This window comes from Mustela erminea, chromosome 11, assembly GCF_009829155.1.
Source record: "Mustela erminea isolate mMusErm1 chromosome 11, mMusErm1.Pri, whole genome shotgun sequence".
NCBI classification, from domain to species: Eukaryota; Metazoa; Chordata; class Mammalia; order Carnivora; family Mustelidae; genus Mustela; species Mustela erminea.
This window is the reverse complement of record NC_045624.1, coordinates 84057423-84078572: the sequence shown is the minus strand read 5'-3', so window position 1 is coordinate 84078572 and position 21150 is coordinate 84057423. Positions and strand designations below refer to the sequence as shown.

At 37.7% G+C, this 21150-nt stretch overlaps 1 protein-coding gene and 1 pseudogene across 8 annotated transcripts in view; both read right to left on the bottom strand.

Annotated features, from left to right (window-relative positions):
* MAGI2 (membrane associated guanylate kinase, WW and PDZ domain containing 2) overlaps positions 1-21150 on the bottom strand; it is a 1338391-nt gene that overhangs the window by 346880 nt on the left and 970361 nt on the right. The gene's annotated exons all lie outside the window — the stretch shown is intronic.
* LOC116569017 lies at positions 10764-11874 on the bottom strand (annotated as a pseudogene).

Genomic DNA, 21150 nt, shown 5'->3' with positions numbered 1-21150 from the left:
ATCACCATCATCATCATCGCTGTCAGTGGTAATTGTAATAGCAGCCATAGTAGCACCTGATGGCATAATGGGTGCCGAGGGAACCCACAGTCCATACTTAGAGTTTAGGGCAGGTAACAATCAGTAGTGGTTTTGCCTCATTATTGGAAGAAGGAGGTTTCCTGAAATTTCTGAAATACGGAAAACAGGTGATGAAAGTGGGTGTGGAAAATGTGGACTGGAAAATTATTAAGTAGATGAATCCCTTTCATTCTTTTTTTCCCATGCAAACTTGCCTTGAGGGTTCAGAAATAGAAGACTGACATTTAGCAGTGGAGCTGGAGCTGGAGTGGTGGGAGAAGGGACCTGAATTATAAAGAAGATACTCTGGTAGAAAGGGAGGCAACTGGGGTTCATAAGGAAAACTATTTGAAGACAAATACAATTATGTCTGATTAGAATGTTCTATTTGATATACATATAAGTGACTTTTTCCAGAGATACTACGTTCCGGCTTTTTGTTAGGGAAAAAAAAGCAAAGTACAAACACATTTAAAATAGTTTCTTTAAAAAATGCATCAGAGTTCAAGTGCTCAAGTGCTCAGAGATGGTTTTTTAAAAAAGAAAACAAGAAACTGTATCGAAATAGCGATGGTACTTATTTCTGCATAAAGACATCTCAGTGTTTTTTTCCCTTCAAAAAAATTAGTTTCTTTATTCACAAATGAAAATCACATCAGGACTACAAATACAGCCCTTGAAGTAACAACTATAATTAAGATAATAGTGATATTTTCATTAGGACATTCTCTTTGTTTGCTCTGGTGACATTTTTCTTTCAATAAAATTTTGTGATTAAAAATCTATTTCTAAAGATCAATTATTGTCGCTCAGAGATAATACTTGACAATAAAAGAGAAGTCTGTGTTTTAGAATTACTGTTAGAAAAAAGATTATTTTTTCCACCTGGCAAATAAACAAAAGGTGACAAAGAACCTGCAAGTTACTTTATTGGTGTTGAAAATTAGTATACTATACTCAGCAAACTAATAGAAATACACATGAGATAGTCCTAAAGCTGCTGTGATTTAGAAGTTCCATGTTCCACAGTGAGAGGGGAGAGCTGGAAAACTCAGGAAGCCCAGACATCACACAACAGACTGAGGAGGATTCCATGGGAAGCAAAGAAAAAGAAGCAACAAAGAAAGAGAGAAGAAGAATACAGTATACTACTGAGAAAAGAGACTTCGTAATACTGAGTTCTGCGGACTACGTCATCACCATCTGCGTCTTCTCCTTCAGGGTGAAAAACTATGAGGACAGGGAGCATATCTTACTCATCTTTGTATTCCCCAAATCTAATATTAAATGTTCAGCACAGGAATTTGTTGAAGGAATAAATGAGAGCCTGCGTCCACTGTGGCACTGGGAAAGATAAAAGGTCATAAACCTGCATCTGAAGAACAACCTCAGGGTGGGAAGCACAGGAAATTTTGACTTTCTATGACATTAATACCTTAGCGGTGTTGTTATGCTATGTTATGCTCTTTATTTTTTAATATGTTAGGTTTAATATGTTAAGTTTTTATTTTTTATTATTTTTTCACAAATGTTAATTCAACTTTTGGTGAGGTATTCTTGTGGTGAGAGTGTTTGCCCCATATTTCAAATATTTCCAGATGCGCTGGGTTGGGGTGGAGAGAGAGAAGAAAGAGTTGATATTGGCCATGTTCCAGAAAGGTAACTTCCTACCTTGTTGTTGCCCTACCACAGGTGTTGGGATTAAAGAAAATGTTTTAGTAAAGAATATGAAAAATAGGCATTAGAGTTTTAATCATGTTGGTTTTGGTAACACAGATTTTTTGGTTGTTTTTATTTCCCCTTTACAGATATCGTGTACTTTTAATAATGAGACTAATACTATCATTGTTTATATTTTACAATAATATGGATGACATGATACTGTGCAAGATATTTATGTTTTCTTAGTTTAATTTTGCAAACAATAACGCATGTACATTTCCAAATTTATTCTTGTATATTTGAGACCTAGACATGATCTTTTATTGAGACAGATCCCAAATTTCTCTCAAACTCTTCCTAGGGGCAATATATTTAAACTCTTATTAGACACAGAATTTATTATAAGAGAAGTTGCCCTATATCACATGTTTTCAGCAAAATACATGCAAAAAATGAGACTATTTTGAAAATCATAGGCATGAAAGAAACTTTCATATCCCACTGGCCTCATTTCCATTTCTTCTATTGGGCTGTATATTTACGGTAGTGGAGAGAGATATGGATCAATGCCATTTATTTTATATTATTCACTCTTTATTCTGCATTTGAACATTGCAAAATTCATTACTCATTTGCACAAGGTTTATTTAATACTGTGCTAAGAATTAGAGATTAAATTTTTCTGCAGAAGGGGTTCAGTATACAAGCATATTTTGAAGACACTGTGGATTTTGTTCTAGAACACACCATAAGGCAAATATTGCAATAAAGTGAATACTTTAATAAAGCAAGTGAAATGAATTTTTTTAGTTTCCCAGTGCATAAAAAAGTTGGATTATACTCTACTGTAGTATATTAAATGTGAAGTAGCATTATGTCTGAAAAAATGTACATACCTTAATTTTAAAAATGCTATAACATGCTAACCATCATGCCAGTCATAATCACTGATCACAGATCACCATAATAAATAATAATAATGGTAAAGTTGAAGTACTGGGAGAATTACCAAAATGTGACACAAAAACACTAAGTGTGTTTGAACAATGGCACCAGAGCGCCTGGGAGGCTCAGTGGGTTAAAGCCTCTGCCTTCGGCTCAGGTCATGATCACAGGGTCCTGGGATTGAGCCCCACATCAGGCTCTCTGCTCAGGAGGGAGCCTGCTTCTCCCCCTCCCCTCTCTCTGCCTGCCTGTCTGCCTACTTGTTATCTCTGTCTGTCAAATAAATTAAAAAAAGAAAAAAAAGAAAAAAAAAAAAAAGAAAAAGAAAAATGGCACCAACAGACTTGCTCAATGCAAGGGTACACAAATCTTCAATTTGTAAAAAAGAAAAACCAAAAACCAAAAACCAAAAACCAAAACAGGAAACCTCAGTATCTTTGAAGTGCAATAAAGTGGAGCACAATAAAATGAGGTGTGCCTATATAGTTACAGGGAGATAGGTAAGTAGGAGAAATTCTATAAATTGGGGAATGTTATGGTAGAAGGATGTACAGGTGTTCAAATGAAAGAATGACCATTTATAGGAGGGATTGGGGTGGACGGTAGATGCTTCACAGAGAGTTTCCCTAGAGCTTTGTCAAAAAATAGGAGTCAACATTTACCTGGCAACTCTACTTACTGAGGGGAGTTTACTCTACATTGAAAAAAAAAAAATGGCATTTAATCTTGATAAATCCTACTTATGTTCCTATCCCAATCTATCCAGGATGTTATCTTTTACATTTTCCATGGGCAAATTATACCCTTTCCCATCTCACCTTAGTTTTTAGCACCACAGAAGTATTAAAATCAGCTGTAACTGATTGATATGTATCAGGCACTGTGCTGAGTGCTTTACATGAATCCTCTCATTTGATCTTCATGGCAACTCTATGTGGAATGGGGGGATATTCTTTTACTGCACTAGGCAGTTAATTTATTTGCCCAATGAAATTCTTTTTGATGAGGGTGAGAAGTGGTCGAGCTGGAATCCCTTTGAAGAGAGGGTTCCTTTACTGACGGTCTCTCTTAGAACTCCCAGTATCCTGGGGCGCCTGGGAGGCTCAGTGGGTTGGGTTTCTGCCTTCGGCTCGGGTCGTGATCTCAGGGTCCTGGGATTGAGCCCCGCATTGGGTTCTCTGCTCAGCAGGGAGCCTTGTTTCCCCCGCAACAACCCTGCCTGCCTCTCTGCCTACTTGTGATCTCTGTCTGTCAAAAAAATAAATAAATAAAATCTTAAAAAAAAAAAAAGAAAAAAGAATTCTCAGTTCCTAAATATTGGTGAGAAAATGGAAAGAGCCACAAGCAAAGAAGGATCTGGCCAACTGTGCATCCCCTTTATGATGCATGCTCCAGAACTCTGAAATAATTTCCACACTGTTCTTCAGGAAGAGTCTAAATTCAGTGTTTTTAAATCTTTCCGTATTGCATTTCCTTGGTCTGCAATAGATGTAGTGAATATCTGCTTTGGTTGTACAGAAAGACATCATCATACAGCACCCCAGCTAACATTAGAGTCATAATGTAATCATCAGTATTTATGTAATAACACAGGTTATATTTATGAGGACACTCAGAAACATTAGAAACTAAAAATTCTTCTGGCCCTCATATGACAAGAAAATATGGATGTACTTGGAAGTCTATTTCATTTTATTTGAATTATAATGCCATCTGCCAAAACTCACTCTCTCAAAAAGTACGGCTCTGACGGCATCAGAAAGGAACTTTGTGTGAGAAACAGGCATCTGTTTTTTACTTAATTTATAAAAGACACATTTTGTTTGCATTCATAAGGGCATTTTGCAAATTTACTACCCAATTAATATGTCATTCTGTGATGATGACAAAATAATCAGATTCTTAAATGAGTCTCATTTCTTCTGTTTTAACTTTATAAAGCATGAAAAGATTATATGGTGTAGCACAGAAATTTGCTCTTTCAATTTACAGTAATGTCATCTTTTCTCTATGAGGATGACACTACTAGCAACATCTGGACCTTAGCGTCAGGTAATTTCTAATAATGAGAGTAAATTTGTGCCCCATCGTCCCTGTCTGGTTCTTACTGTGATAGGAAGTTTGTACATTTGTGAAATAATGAATAGCATTTACCTCGAGTTAGAGACTGTGGATGAGAATGAAACAAATTAAGTTTCAGAGAATGGGGTCCAAAATCATAAATTCTTTGAAAGTGAGTGGTGAGAGCTAAAACTGGTCAAACGTCTGTCCAGCTCTTCTGCAGAGATACAGAGAAGACTCTGTACTTAACACAGTAGACACGGTAGAGAGGATACACAAACAGATAAGATCTTCACCTTTGAATAATTTATAGTCTACTCCAAGAGGTAAGAACATCTAATGTAAAAATGGAAACAGATCCCTAAAGAGGATTTAGGAATGAAGGTGTAGGGGTGACTTAGTATACATAAATGTTAAATGATTTCACACTAAGTCTGTCTTTAATTTTCAATCACTTCAGGACTTCATTGATTTTCAAGTAGAATCATGAAGGAAGCCAAGAATGGGAGTAGGGTAATACTTGGGAAAAAATGAGGTGAGTACAGGCATGGGTTAGGGAGAAGTAGGTGGGGAAGGTGTAGTTTTATAGGGAATGAACACGGCAATGTATGTATATTGTAATATAATCATCTATTTGGAGAAGGAAATTTATGTTAGAAAATAATAAATGGAAAGGGTGTATATGTAATGTAGATCAATTGATGGATGTTTTAAAAAGTAAACTCTAGGGCGCCTGGGTGGCTCAGTGGATTAAAGCCTCTGCCTTTAGCTCAGGTCGTGATCTCAGGGTCCTGGGATTGAGTCCCGCATCAGGCTCTCTGCTCATCAGGGAGCCAGCTTCCCTCTCTCTCTCTCTCTCTCTGCCTACTTGTAATCTCTGTTAAATAAATAAATAAAATCTAAAAAAAAAAAAAAAGTAAACTCTACCTCCAGTGTGGGGTTCAAACTCACGAACCTCAAGATCAAGAGGAGCATACTCTACAGACGGAGCCTGATGCAATTTTTGTGAATTCTGGGTTGAAAAGTCTTAAGTAATTAGAAACCATTGTCGTGTCCAAAAAGGTGGTGGTGGGGGGTATATTTGGAGAAAACCTTAAGTAGGTACTTGCATTCTTGATATTTGTACCATTCGTATAAAGCACATACCCACAACAGTGCTTACAATAGATTAAAACAAGGAGGTAATGAGCTGGTTATTCAAGGGGACACCTGCATTTCTGTGGCTGCCCTGATTCAAGCCCTCTTTCCTATATTTTATTTCCTATATTTTCTTGCATTTTTCTCCATAGCACCAATCTTAGTGGGAGTGGGGTGCTATGTCCAACTACAGAAGAGGAAAAGCTCAGACACTTGATTTCTCTAGAAACTTGAAAACTAGGATATGGACCTGTTTTTTTTTAATCCAGATTTGGACAATCCAACACAACCACCTGAAATTTTGAACCTGGAGTTCATGATGCAAAGAAGCAGCAACAGTGAAGAATTTATTCTAGTGACAGAAGAGACTGCTACAGCAGGCTCTGTGGGTGGCCATGGCAGCTTCGCCAGACAGAGCAGTGTCTTTCTTGGCCTATCCTTGATGACCCTGGCTGAGATTCTGGCTAGGAAAATTTCCTTTGTTTTTTCTTCTTTTCCGAGCCTGCTTCCCCACTCCACCTCCCCCCCGCCCCCGCCACTTCCCTACCTTCCTCATGATTCTGTAAGTTTTCCATAGCCTTTCAAAAAAATTCATTTTCTGCATAAAAGCAGAATCAGTTTCTGTGTCTGTACTTAAGAACTCTGATGAATGTATTCCAGGCAGGAGATGATTAGGATCCTACTTGGGGACAGTGATGATGGGCAGAATGAAGAAAGGACAAAAGTGACAGACACCTACAGATCTGGTAACTGGCAAGACATTGCTATTCTGTTCCTGCTTCACAACACTGTTTGCTGGAATATGTGCATGACATTGCCTAAGGGATAAAACAGAGTGAAACAAAATATTTGCAAGTATATACCCCAACGGATTCATAATAAAGTGTTTGTGGAACATGAGGATATAATGTCTCTAAGTGTGATATTTCTTCAGAGGATAGAGTAAACTGGGGGAGTAGTGGTAAACATAAATGATTTTTTAAAATAAAAATGTCTTTCTATAGAAGGAAAGAGTGAAGCTTTCATGAGTCACTATACTTTTCAGACTCTGTATATGCTTCTGAGAACCATGCTAATTGTTGTTTTCATTGACTTTTTGGCCTTACACCAGCACCTGTTGCCTACATTTCAGCATGGGCTGAAACCGTATCACAGTCTTTACACCCCAACAGGTTTCCCACTGACTTGTTCTGTCTTGGTGATCAGCATTGCAGCTGTCCCATGCCCAAACTAGAATGAGACCCAACATGAATTTCTTCCTCTTCCTTCTGATTATTCAATAAGTCCTTTATTCCACTCCTTAATCATCTCACACAGAACTCCTCTCCCCTCCATTCCTGTTATTGTTGCTAAATCTCATTTCTTACCTGGAATTTTGCAGTTGTTTCCTAATTGGTCTCTTTGCCTCTTCCTTATCCCTTCCAATCCACCCTATTTCCTACTACCACAGTACACATTCAACAAATGCAGATTCATTCATTCATTTCCCCATCTAGAACTTCTTTGGTCCCATTCATTCCCTTTGCTTTCTAGTCAGCCTGGCATACTAGGTCGGTTATGATCTGCCATGATCTCATCTCTCCTTTCCCACATAAACCTTTTGCGCTCAGACTTTTCTTCATGCTCAGGCTCTACAACAGTCCCTTGACTCTTGGTTTTTACATATGCTGTTTCCTTTGTCTGGAGCCTGCTTCTTACTTCCTTTTCCTGGCTAAATTCTGTCTTCTATGACTCAGATAAGTTCCTGCTTAAAAGTGTCCCCTGACCATCATTCTTAGCAGGTAGCCATGAATATACTTCTATAACCCAGGCTCAAATGTTACAGCCTTTATCATTTTTAATATAATAGTTGATTTTTCTCATCTTTCTCCACCATTAGATAGTGGGGACTGTGGAGACCACATAGTCCATTGATTTTTGTATCTTCATATCTCAATGAGCTTTGTATTTCTAGCATCTCGGCTTTGCCCAATTCATATATACATATATTGTTGTAGGGATGAAAAGAGCACATATTCCTTATGAACTCTGAAAAAATTTTTATAGCTATACTTTGGTTAATTTTATCATCAAAAACCAGTACTTTTTACAAAGGTGAGGGAAGGTCTAAGGTATTTTCATTACCCAGCACTTGGTCTACAGTAAACCTGGATCTGTAAGATACAATATGCCATTGTTTCCAAATCTTTAATAGTCAAAATGCTAGATCTTTTGAAAGAGGAGGATAATTTATTAAGCAGCATTCTTGCCCCAAGAGGAAGGAAAGTTCAGAAAGGTGCCTTGTCCTTTCCTCCAACTTCAAAACAGATTTTCACAGACAGGGTCCTTTAGGAGCTCTTGTTTAATGCAAATATCTCTTGTACTATGGGAAAAACAGAAGAAAAATGGGGGGGTACAGATAAAATAGAAGGAATAAGAGATTATAAGATAAACAGAGTAAGAAAAATCCTTAAAAGTTTAGAGGCCACTGAAAAGAGAAGGGAAGAGAGGAGAGAAGAGAAAGCCCCCCAGCTCCATGCCCACTAAGATTCAACCTCAACAGAAAATTGGTATTGTCTTCAGCTTTTGGCTTCTTTCCCAGTGTTCTGTTCAAAGAATCCCCTCATCTTCTTCACCCAGCTCTTCAAGGTGAAAAAACATCCACAAATAATCAGGCTTTGACTCAGTCTGTGTGGCAATTGAACTGTCTTTGCCCCTTCGCAGTTCAGTATGGGGAGGGGACAGAAATGACCTGACACAGAAACTCTGGGATCTAGCATTATAGATACTTTGCTAGCTACTTAATACATTTTCAACCTCAGATTAACTTGGAATACCATACTAAAGGGAACAAGTACTACACAGGTGCTATTATTTTTTAATTTTCTACTATGAATGCAGTTTTCCTAATAAAAAGAACTTGGAAGACTTATCATGACATTGAAAAAAATATCAAGAATGATGAAAGTGCAAATACATTCTTCTTTTTTTAACTGGAGATGTTTTTATTGAGGCATAATTGACATTATATTAGTTTCAGATGTGCAACCTAATTGATACTTGTGTATATGTGAAATGACCAGCACAAGTCCAGTTAATAATCCTTCACTATACATCATGGTAACTTTTTTCTTGTGATGAAAATTTGTAAGATCTACTCTCTCCGCAAACTTTCAAATGTGCAAAGCAGTATCATTAACCATAGTCAGCATGCTGTACATTATATCCTCATGACATTTATTTTATAACTGAAACTTTGTATCTTTTGACTCTTTCAGCCATTTTGTCCACCTCCCAGTCCCTGCCTCCGAAAACCATTAGTTTGTTCTCTGTATCTATGAGCTTGTTTGGTTTCATTTTAGATTCCACATAGAAGTGATATTATATAGTGTTTTCTTTTTCTGTCTGGCAATTACATTCTTAATCATTTGTTTTGTATAAGATGGTATCCATTTACCATACTAAAATGGGACTAAAAATAGATACCCAAGATCCAGAAAAGAAGTTCATGGAAAGTCATATTGATTCTAATAAGAATGCAGAGATCATGGACAATACTGTCTACAGAAAATAGAGCAAAACATCTTCCACAAGGTAAGAGAACACTCTTGAGTGTTGGAATAGCCCCTTATCACTGTTGAATTGCTGGGTCTAGTCCAGTGCCAGAAACATTGTAGGTAGTCAAGAAACATGAAAGGAATGAATTAGGAAATTTGGAGAGAGTGTACCAATAGTTTTAATATGACTTCTTAAGGTAAGTTTAATAATAATCAAGATAAAATATAATCTCCACATAGCAAAGTGATTAAGGAAAGAACAAGCCAGATAAAATCATACTCCATAAAAACAAACAACCCCCCCCCCCAAAACCCTCCAATGTGATTTAGCAAAAATTCCAAACTCCATACCAGAGCCTACAAGGCATTCCATTCCTGCTGACCTCTCCAATATCACGTCCCAGCATTCTCTGCCCCGTTCTCTTAGGCCCACCACACTAGTTTTCGTTGGTTTTGTTGTTGCCAACAAAAACCTGTTCCCTGTTCTTCTTTGGATGTGTCAAACCAGATTCATCTCTGCCCTTTCCTTCACCTGGAATATTCTTCCTTTGATACTTTGATAATCAACTCCTCATCATTCATGTCTCCTCAAATACCACAGTTCAGAGGGCCTGACCATGCTGTCTAAAATAGCTACCACCTTCCCTTCACTCTATCCAATACCCTACTTTATTTTATTTTCTTTTTCACCATATGAAATTTTACTTTTTTTTTTTCCTGGTTTCCTTGATCTATATTCTACTTGAGCTCCATGATCTCTTGATACTAAATAAATGGTCTCTGGTATAAATGAATGAATGAATGAGAGAAATCTAAAATATTATGAAAGTATGTAGAAGTACGAATGTTGATATAATGTTAGAAAGGATCATTGAATGTAGAATCCAGAAAGGAACAGGGTGTTAAACCTTTGTTCTTGGCCCTAAGAAAGAGAGTTCTATTAGTTACATTTCTTGATTAGTGCAATATTGTGCAAAGGGATACCCCAAATAAATAACACATATTTCTCCTAGCTTCCTAGTTAGGAATTCAACTTTCAGGTACAGTTAATTTGATGTGACCTTGGAACATGTTGTGCATGACATCCCAGAACACAATAACCCAAGGATATAAAATGATGCAGAGAGATGGAAATGGTTATTTTAAAGCTGGCAACAGACTTTTCTTTTTTCTTTTTCTTTTTCTTTTTTTTTTTGCAACAGACTGTTTTTATGAGGATGTTTATACAAACAAAAATAAATACTGGAATAGATTTATTAATTATAAAAAACAGGGCCCTATGAGTTTTACCTTTTTTTAAGAAAATCATGAAAAAAAAAAAAAAGGAAAGCTAAACTGCTCTGCATGAGGAATGAAGATAAACTTAAGGAAGGAAAAGAAGCAGCAGAAGATAATTGAACCTATGAAAACATATTGATGCCAAGGAGCCTAAGTAATTGTAAAAATTTTTTTTTCTCCAAAGAAAAGGAGAAATAAGCCTTGACCATGTGCTTTAAAGCAGTTTATGTCATTCTGAAGACCCCGACCTACTCCACTTTCCCTGCTAACCTCCAGCCGGGAAAGTCAGGGCCCCAATCAGTTTCTTACAACCTTTGTCAACTCCTTCCCAGGGCTACGGAATCAGTCAGGACACCAGAGTCCTTCTGGATTACTGTCCATGTCCTTTAATAGAAGCTGTAGCAGCCCAGATTGGAGGGCAAAGGAAAGTATGCATGCAAAGAGCTTGTGCTGTTGATTCAGGAGGTCTGGAGTAGAAGCATGAGCGAGCTATGTATGGGGTCAGGTCTGGTCCAGCCTCTCTGCCTTCGTGGGGGCCTTGCCAAGTATGGACGTGCACAGTGTTTCTGCATACTTTGCCTTGCACCACACAGCCCCAGGGGAATGTGCGCTCACACCAGGCCACACGGGTGACTCGAGGTGTCTCCTACCCACAGCCTCAGCACATGATTTCACAACCGCTGGATCCTTTGTCTTGCTATAGAACCGGCCTGCCGTGCCTAGGGAATCCGCAGTCTGGTCCAAGACACAGGACCTTTGGGGAGTTGTCACGGTATACAAGATCAGTCTGGGCGGCACAGCCACAGTATTGGCGAGCTGCTGTCATGCCGGCACCATTCTGAGTTGCTATAACCTGCACAGCCCCATGAGAGGGCTGCCACAGGTAATCACTTGTGTGCAAGAAATCTGTGAGTGCACACGGCAGGTGCACAGAGTACAGGGTCCACTTACACCACGGCACGTACACCCGAGCTTCAGAAAATGCTGCATAGCCATGAGACCAAAAAACATTTAGTGTTGTATTTCAAATTTCTTCACGTCCCCACCCACACATGCACACTGCTCAAATCATCAATAAACTCTATTAACCCGGTAATGCCTTATGTGAGAGATTTCTAAAAAGACCAAGGAAGCAGCGTTGAGCTCCACATCTAGGTTGGCCTGGAGAGAACAGCTACAGAAAGTGAAAGGTGAGGGCACCTCGGTGACTCAGTCAATCAAGAGTCTGCCTTTGGCTCAGGTCATGATCCCAGGGTCCTGGGATAGGGCCCCATGTCGGGCTCTCTAGTCACTGGGGAGCCTGCTTCTCCCTCTCCCTCAGCCTGCCACTCCCCCTGCTCGTGCTCTCTCTCTCTCTCTGTGTGTCAAATAAATAAATAAAATCTTAAAACAAAAAAGGGAAATGTGAGTGAAATCAAGAGTATGGTGGGGGGGCGCCTGGGTGGCTCAGTTGGTTAAAGTCTCTGTCTTCGGCTCGGGTCATGATTCCAGGGTCCTGGGATTGAGCCCCGCATCGGGCTCCCTGCTCAGCAGAGAGCCTACTTCTCTCTCTCCCCCTCTCCCTGCCGCTCTGCTTGCTTGTGCTCTCTCTCTAGCTCTCTGTCAAATAAACAAATAAAATATATATATATATTAAAAAAAAGTATGGTGGGCAGGAACTCAGAGCAAAGACATGATCTTAAGAATATAATTATCCAGAAACTCACAAAAACCTTGGTTAGGACTCAGACACTGGAACAAGACTAACTTTTTTTTTTTTTTTTTGAACATTTACTAACTTCCAAGGCTATGAAAAATAAGACAGGGACTCCAGCCTTACCTATCACATGACTTCACTTCTAATTAAAGACTGACAATAATCACACTTCTATCTCCACAGCAGGAAGGGGTTCTATCCAGTTCGGATTAGTTTCCAAGTAAGAAGAGAGCAACACATTAGATTTTACTATCCTCTTTAATTGTAATTTACAGAGGACTGGGGTTATTATATTCACTTCTGATAACAATAATGGATAGCATGATAAACTAAAAATTAAACACTCTCTACAGAATGTTAGGTTTTTACTGCATATCGGGGGGGGGGGGGAAGGAAGACATAATCCTCCATGAAGCAGAACTGTATGTGTGAGTGTGTTGTGCTGTTTGAGAAAAAGCCAAGAATAGAAATTGGCTATCTACATGCTGTAATAAGATAGAAGATTCTGGAAAGGAATGCCAAATTGAATCAAGTAATCCATGATCAAAGATAAGTCAGAGACTGAAACAATAGCGTTGACTCAGTTTACCAAGTTACTGGGGAGTGGGGAGAACACTTGGAATGACTTGGTGATCCACTACTGCTGATTTCATGTCTAGCTCTGGAGGCTGCTGATTAAAATTGCACATCTGAATTTGACTTCACTTTCAATATTAACTAACATTGCTCTCCTAGAAAATCCCTTGTTAGCTAGCACTTTACCATCTCTTGTTTGATTATGTGGAACTTTTGTAATATCATCGAGACCAAGATGGCCTTAACATTCAATTCAGCTTGACCACACTTGACTACAGTTTTCTTTCTGTGGGGATCCTGACCTCCCATTTCTCAGGGTATTTGCTTTAAAAACTTGCAACTGTAAATTCTTTCTCTGCGTCTGAGATGTAAATCTTCCACTACCCAGAGGTATCTTTCTTAAGGAACTGGGAGACATCCCTTCGAAATGTAGTCACCAAAAAGATACCACCCCTATCTCCCAGTCTCTGTAGGAGGGTAGGAGTCTAACTTAGATTAACTGCCAATTAGCAAAAATAAGTAAATGTCCTAATCCTTTTAACCGAACTTCCCCTTCCCTCAACCCGATAGTCCTCCAAAGATTTTCTGTGAGCCTATTCCAGTATTTAAAAATCTACCTGCCCCTTCCCCCCCCACCCCGCAAGGGCAGTTGAGTTCCATCTTCCTCCTCCATTCCAATACTCTTGAACAAAGTCTTCCTTGCCTCTTTAACTGTTAAATCTGTCCAGTGCAAATATTTTTTGCCATTGAACTGATCCATTTTCTCATCTTCCTAAATCATTTACTCTCCAGGTATCAGGCAATACTTTTCAGTTACTTTTAAATCAGTAAAATATTTTTTTCTTTTTAATATGAGATTTAGAATAAATGTAACTGAAATGGATATTTTTGACAGAGGTAGTGAATGATACATGCACTGAAGAACTAAAATAACCACAGTCGAAGATATGAAAATGTAGATAATTGAATAATTCCAAGGAGTAATTCAATAAAAAAATACTCTCCCACTCTTTACCCTGAACAACAGACACACACACAGACACACACACAGACACATGAAGAAATATTAAGACATTTTAACCTAATGCCACACACAAAAATTGCTCAAGATTAGAAAATTTGAAAAGTCTCTCTGGCAGGCACAGAAATCTTCCTGATACATGATGTGAAAGGCATAAGAATCTCTTGAAACCTAACAGTGGGATTTCAACTATAGAATGCAAAGTGTCAATATTCTAGGAAGAAGCGCTGCTTGTATCAATAGAGCTGCTAGTTTAGGGAGGGCAGGTACAGGAAGCCATAGCCTTTATGGGGGGGATAAAAACCACAAAGACATGTACAAAGTTTGGTCATTGTTCATAAGGTAAGTAGATGTTCAAGATCCAGAACTCTTTTTTTTTTAATTATTATAAACAGTGTGTTTAATTCTATATTATGATTTAAAAAAAATTTTAATTAACATATAATGTATTATTAGCCCCAGGGGTACAAGTCTGTGAATCGCCAGGTTTACACACTTCACAGCACACACCACAGCACATACCTTCCCCGATGTCCGTAACACAACCACCCTCTCCCTACCCCTCACCCCTGGCAACCCTCTGTTTTGTGAGATTGAGTCTCTTATGGTTTGTCTCCTTCCGGATCCCATCTTGTTTCATTTATTCTTCTCCTATCCCTCAAACCCCACGTTGCATCTCCACTTCCTCATATAAGGGAGATCATATGATAATTGTCTTTCTCTGACTTATTTCGCTCAGCATAATATCCTCTAGCTCCATCCACATCGTTGCAAATGGTAAGGTTTCATTTCTTTTGATGGCTGCATAGTATTCCATTGTGTGTGTGTGTGTGTGTGTGTGTGTGTGTGTGTGTGTGTGTATACACCACATCTACTTTATTCATTCATCTGTTGATGTACATCTAGGTTCTTTCCATAGTTTGGCTATTGTTGACATAGCTGCTATAAACATTCGGGTGCACGTGCCCCTTCGAAGATCCAGAACTCTTAAGGGTAAATAAACAAACAAAACCCCAAAATAATACCAGACAAAAACCATCCAAGGAACACATTTGGTTTGCCAGTTCTTGTTTAAGTAGAAAAGAATGTAAGGGCCACATATTGTTTATAAAGAAAGACCCAACTGCATTCATTTTTGCTCAGTTTCCTGACTTGCCATTGTTCTTCTGATGATAAAACCTAACTGTAAAATGGAGTATATTGACCAATATCATCTAGTTTATTTGGAAACAGCAGGTTGTCTAAGATTCTCCAGAGAAAATCTCTTGCTCCTTTTTCTCCTGTTAATAAGGGCAATTAGAAACATAATGGTCCGTTGTGACTGGCAGCTTCCTAGTTAAAACAACTCAGCAGCCACTGAAAGCCTCGCTACCTAGGTTTCTTTTCCAGCAAAGATAAATACTCCATTATCTACTTACTTCAGTCAGTTTAACTAAATTCAGCCCAAATCATCTCTCATAAAATTGAGGAACAAATGTTGTCAAGTTTTTATTGAGCTAAAATTAGTTATTTAGTGTGCAGGTCTGATTTTTTAATCAGTTGTTATCAGGGCTGTGAAAACGAGTGGAATAAAAACCCAAATCTATAATCAGATATTGCGTTTTTGTTCACACAATTTCTTAATAAAGAACATTCTAAAGACAATTAGGTTCCTGCAAGTGGTTTAATTAAATCATTCAGACTATGCTAAAATTTTGTGGGCAATATCTGATGGGGAGTAGCCTGAGTTTGCGGTAAATTTAGTCTATTATTGAGATCTGGGCTGAGCATGCTATTTTTAGGTTGAAATGGCACAAGACATCATCATCCACACACGACTGGGAGAAATATTTCTTGGTAGTAGGACTAAATTATCGGGAATTCATGTTCAAATAGTCTTCTGGTCATTTATGTGGTTTGGGGAAACAAGATGTAAGTTGATGTATGTAATTTCCCCTATCCTTCCCAAAAGCATGCTCGTCATTCTGCTCCATGAAATGCTGCTCAACATGACATGAGTCATTTCTTTCTGGGGGCATTTCCTCTATTATTGTCACAGTCAAATGTAAACCGCAGATGAGACTAAGACAAGCAGACTTCTTTTTTCATATATTTATCTTATAACTATAAATTCTTACATAGCAATTCCCAAGTCAGGCTTCATCCAGAATGGTTTCTCATTTCCATTCATTTAAAAAATAACATGTTTTCTAATTCCCAGGAACCTTAGCATTGTGAAATCCTATGGTCCGTTCAGATCCGTCAAGGGAGAGTAACAAAATTCCTTAGAAACTAAAAGCAACAACAATGAAATCATTGTATTTTAGGACAGATCTGCAGTATGGGGGGAAAATAATAGTGAAAACATAGGTTGATCTCCAAGCATTTGGAACTCATCAATGTTCATCAGCAACCTTGGTCTTCCTCTAGGTATTGAGGATTGCAGTCTTTCAACTCTTTGAAAATCTGAAGTGAAATCTCTCAATATTTTCATTTACATTTCTTTGCTAACAGCTCAGTTAAACATTTTTTAATATGTTTTTAGATATTTAAACTACTTTTTATTGTTGTTGGATTAACTGTTGTGTCCTTTGCCCACTTATCTTCGTGTTCTGTATCTTTTTAGATGTCTTTTTTTTTTTTAATGATTTTACTGATAAGCAATCTCTACATCCAACAGTGGGCTTGGATTTACAACCTGGAGATCAGGAGTTGCATGTTCTACTGACTGAGCCTGCTGGGTGCTCCTAGATAGTCTTTCTATGTAAGTTCTTTTATGCTTTCTTTTGTGTTGTTATATATATTCAGGTTTGTTTAATCTCTTATTTTTATCCTTGTAGATTTCTTGTTTCACTTTTAACTTAAGGAAAATATTATTCATGCATTTATACTTCTACTTCTTTTGAGGGGTAAAATTTATTACAAAATTAAGTCAATGGTATAGATTTTATAGAATTTAGGATGCATGAATATTTCCTCATCTGTAAAAATGGAAACAATAATACCTCTAGCACAGGGCTGAGATAAGTATAACACACAGTAAGGTGTAAGAGAGGATAAGCAGTTATAACACATTCTTTCCTTTTCTCCATCCTTCCTTTCTAGATTAACTGCTGTTTCATTTGCTTCTTGCCTTATCATGTTGAGTCCTGCTCATTTCTCACACTGAAATGTTCCCTCCCTTTATCCTGATTCTAATCCTCCCATGTTTGATAGAATATTGCCTCTGCTCCTATGACATGTTTTATTATGAAGATTCTATTAATTTTGTTACTTACCTATCTCTGTAACTATTGTGCATTCCTTCAGAAGTCTAGCACAGTGACTGACATGTAGTTGTATGGTGTATGTACGTATGTGTGTGTAAGCCCATTCTTTTCCTTTATGTGTTCAGAATTTTCAATTAACATCATGCCATAATATTTTATTCCCTATGGTGTTACAGAGTTTGCAATGATAGTTTCTTCCTAGACTTTTATTTATTTGTTTTAAAGAGAGAGAGAGAGAGAGAGAGAGAAAGCAAGCCGAGGTGAGGGGGGAGAGGGGCAAAAGGTAAGAGGGAGAGAGAGAGAGAGAGAGAGAATTCTTAAGCAGACTCGGCACTGAGTGTGGAGCCCAAAGCTGGGGCTTGTTCTCCCGACCCTGAGATCGTGACCTGAGCTGAAATCAAGAGTCAGATGCTTAACTGACTGAGGTACCCTCTTCCTAGACTTATAATGTGTAAAGTTAATGCTAGGTAAATGAAACAAAAGTAGATTAAAACTGTAAACCAATCAACTAATTTTAACGCTTGGCCAAATTAAGTGACCAATTTATGAATGCATATTAGTAACCACGTGAATTAATAATGGTTAAGCAAATAAATTTACTATTTAAATGCTTGTATAAATATACTTATATAAATATAACATATACGATATATGTGATATGTGCATAGAAATAGTATGATTTATATATAAATATATAATATATAGGAAAATATAATTAAAACCAAGTTTTAAAAGTACATAGTATTAAATACATTATATTTTATATATTATTAATGTAAATATATAAGTAATATATTACTAAATAAAATTTGATTTGATTTTTAATATTGTTTAATTTGACTCATTTGTTATGGTGTATTTTTTCAAAAATCGAATTAACAACAGGGCACTTGGGTGGTTCAGTTGGGTAAGCAACTGCCTTTGGCTCTGGTCATGATCCCAGGATCTTGGGATCGGGCCCTGAGTTTGGCTTCCTACTCAGGACCAGGCCTGCTCCTCCCTCTCCCTCTGATGCTCCCCCTGTCTGTGGTCTCTCTCTCTCTGTCAAATAAATAAATAAAATCTTTTAAAAAAGTGAATTGACATGTAAATGATTTCTTCCTTCACTAGGGAACTGCAAAGAATTGTAGTTTTTGAGCAGTGAGGTCATGCTGCCCAGAAATAACATTTCTTTCCTAAAAATTTAAAAAATTGGGGTGCCTGGGTGGCTCACTCATTAGGTGTCTGCTTTCAGCTCAGGTCATGATGCCAGGGTCCTGGGATCGATCCCTGCATCATCGGGTTCCCTGCTCAGCAGGAAGCCTGCTTCTCCCTCTCCCTCTGCTGCTCCCCTGCTTGTGTTCCTCTGTCGCTGTGTCTCTGTCAAATAAATAAATAAATAATCTTAAAAAAAACTTTAAATAATTCCCGCAACTTCACTATAAGCAGGACATAAACTCATACGTGTGCTTCTCCGCCCCAACCAGGAAGGACACAAGTTAATGACTTCAGACAACTCTAGACCTTTATCAGCCCAGAGGCCAGAGGATACAATACATAAATGAACCTTACTAAAACTAGCCTTATGTACCATTAGTTTCCCCATATATTTGCCTTCCCATAATCTGCTCAAAGTCCTAGAAACTCAGTCTTTTCCTTTGTCTCATCACTTCTCTACAGAATTACTGTTCTTTGATAAAATGTTCCATAAATTCAAGTTCTACCCACCCCTTTGAGTTCCTCACCACTGAATACTCCACATAAATGCAGGAGGCACCTGTAAATAAACAACTTTTGTTTTTTCCCTTGTTCATCTTTTGCCAATCTAATTTGCAGGGCGTCAGTCAATGAACCTGAGATGGGTAGAGGAAAAGGCATTTTTTCCTTCCACAGATTCAACTTTTAACTTATACAGGCTTAGTTTCATTTTAAGTTAAAAAGTATTACTTATACTATTTTCAGTGCCAAAACTTATATTAGCGAGTTTCTGAGGCAAAATCTGAAATAATTTTGTTCTGAAAGATAATTGTTTTTGGTTCTGATAGTTATTTCAATGGGGACAAAATCAGTCAATTAAATATATATCTTTAAACTGTAAAAAACTCAATACATAGTTTATAAGCCAAAGACATAGATCAGTCAATTAAATGTATATATTTAAAATGTATAAAACTCAATACATAGTTTATATGCCAAAGACATAGGTGGTATATATTATCTATTGATCATTTTCTCTATGAAACTGAGTAAGCCCTTTTTTTTTTTTTTAAGACTGTGTTTATTTGACAGAGAGAGACGCAGCGAGAGAGGGAACACAGCAGGGGGAGTGAGAGAGGGAGAAGCAGGGTTCCTGCTGAGCAGGGAACCAGATGCAGGGCTCGATCCCAGGACCCTGGGATCATAACCTGAGCCGAAGGCAGATTTAAGCATCTGACTAAGCCACCCAAGACACCCCAGGTCCTTTTTGTTTTATACTGATTTCCTATTCAGAACTCACACAAGAATATTTCAAAATATACAAGGTAATTCTCATACAAAACTATAGATTTAGATGCCTTTTCAGATTGTGTACTAAATGTGTCAAACACAGTTATGTAATATTAGAGAAGCATAACAATTATAGAAAATATGTCAACACTGAGAATTTGTCTTAAACACAAAACTATTTTAGCTTTTTAAACCAAAATACTCCTGTTGTTAAAAAACAATCAACTCAATAAGCTGTTGAAATAATTGAGTATAACACTACATACACCCATATTTTTACCCATTACAAGATTCTGAGCAATTGTTAATAGGCTTTGCAAACAGACTTTTTTTCCATTGGCATATCTGACTTACAAAAGTTTACTTAAAAACTGTATGTAGATAATTGTCTATAAAAGACAATAAGACGTATTTTAGGTTAATATCTGTACAATGTGTCTGGAAAATACTTGTGCCTTTTTGATTAGTAAAATATTATAGTACACAGATATATTGGGATATATTGGGAATTGGTGAATAATTTCATGAAACACTGCAATTTAGAAGTGCCTTCAGATAGAAGGTCATAGATAAAAAGTATTTGTGTAATTATTAGGTCCCTATATGTAAAGGTTTAAAAAATAACATTTTGTACTGTTAAGAATTTACAGTAGCTAGATCCAGGAGGTTCAGAGAACAACCAAGCACAATAAATATCAAAAAATCTGTATAAGGGAGGACATCTGGTTGGCTCAGTGAGAAGAGCATGTGACTCTTGATCTTGGGATCATGAATTTAAGCCCCATGTTAGGTGAAGAGATTACTTAAATAAATAAAGGCTAAAAATGAAATCTGTACGTAGGCATATCATAAACTGTAGGAGATCAAATAAACAACAAAAAGGGGGAAAGGATCCATTGGGAAAACCACTTTACCTACACAGAAACACAGACAAGACTGCAAAGAAACTTCCCTTTAGAAACCCTACAAGCAAGGAGTAGAGTAGGAAAAAAAAAATTAAAAAAAAAACCACCAAATTAAACAATCCATCACTTCTGAAGTTATCCTTCAAAATGAAAGAGAAATAAAGACTCTCATAGATCAAAAATTGAGGGCTTTGTTACCGATACACCTGCCATGCAAAAACTATAAAATAATTTCTTCAGGGTGAAGGAAAACCTCCACAGAGATTCACCTTCTTCCGAGAAGACATGGATTTAATGAGGAGAATAGGCTCTACTGAGCATTCATGAAAATCTTAGACCCTGCCTGTTCTTTTATTTTTTTCTTGTGTGTTGTTACAACTGAAAGCCTACTGTCTTGGTGGGTACCTCTGGGGACACTGTTCAGTCCGGTGCTGCTGCACCCCATCTCTCCCACACCAACAAAAGACAAAGACAGAAGGGAGCCTCAGAGGGAGGAGATCTCTGGGACGAGGCTTCTGTGAATAGGGGGTGGGGATGAGCCTCACGCAGGGGTGGGTCC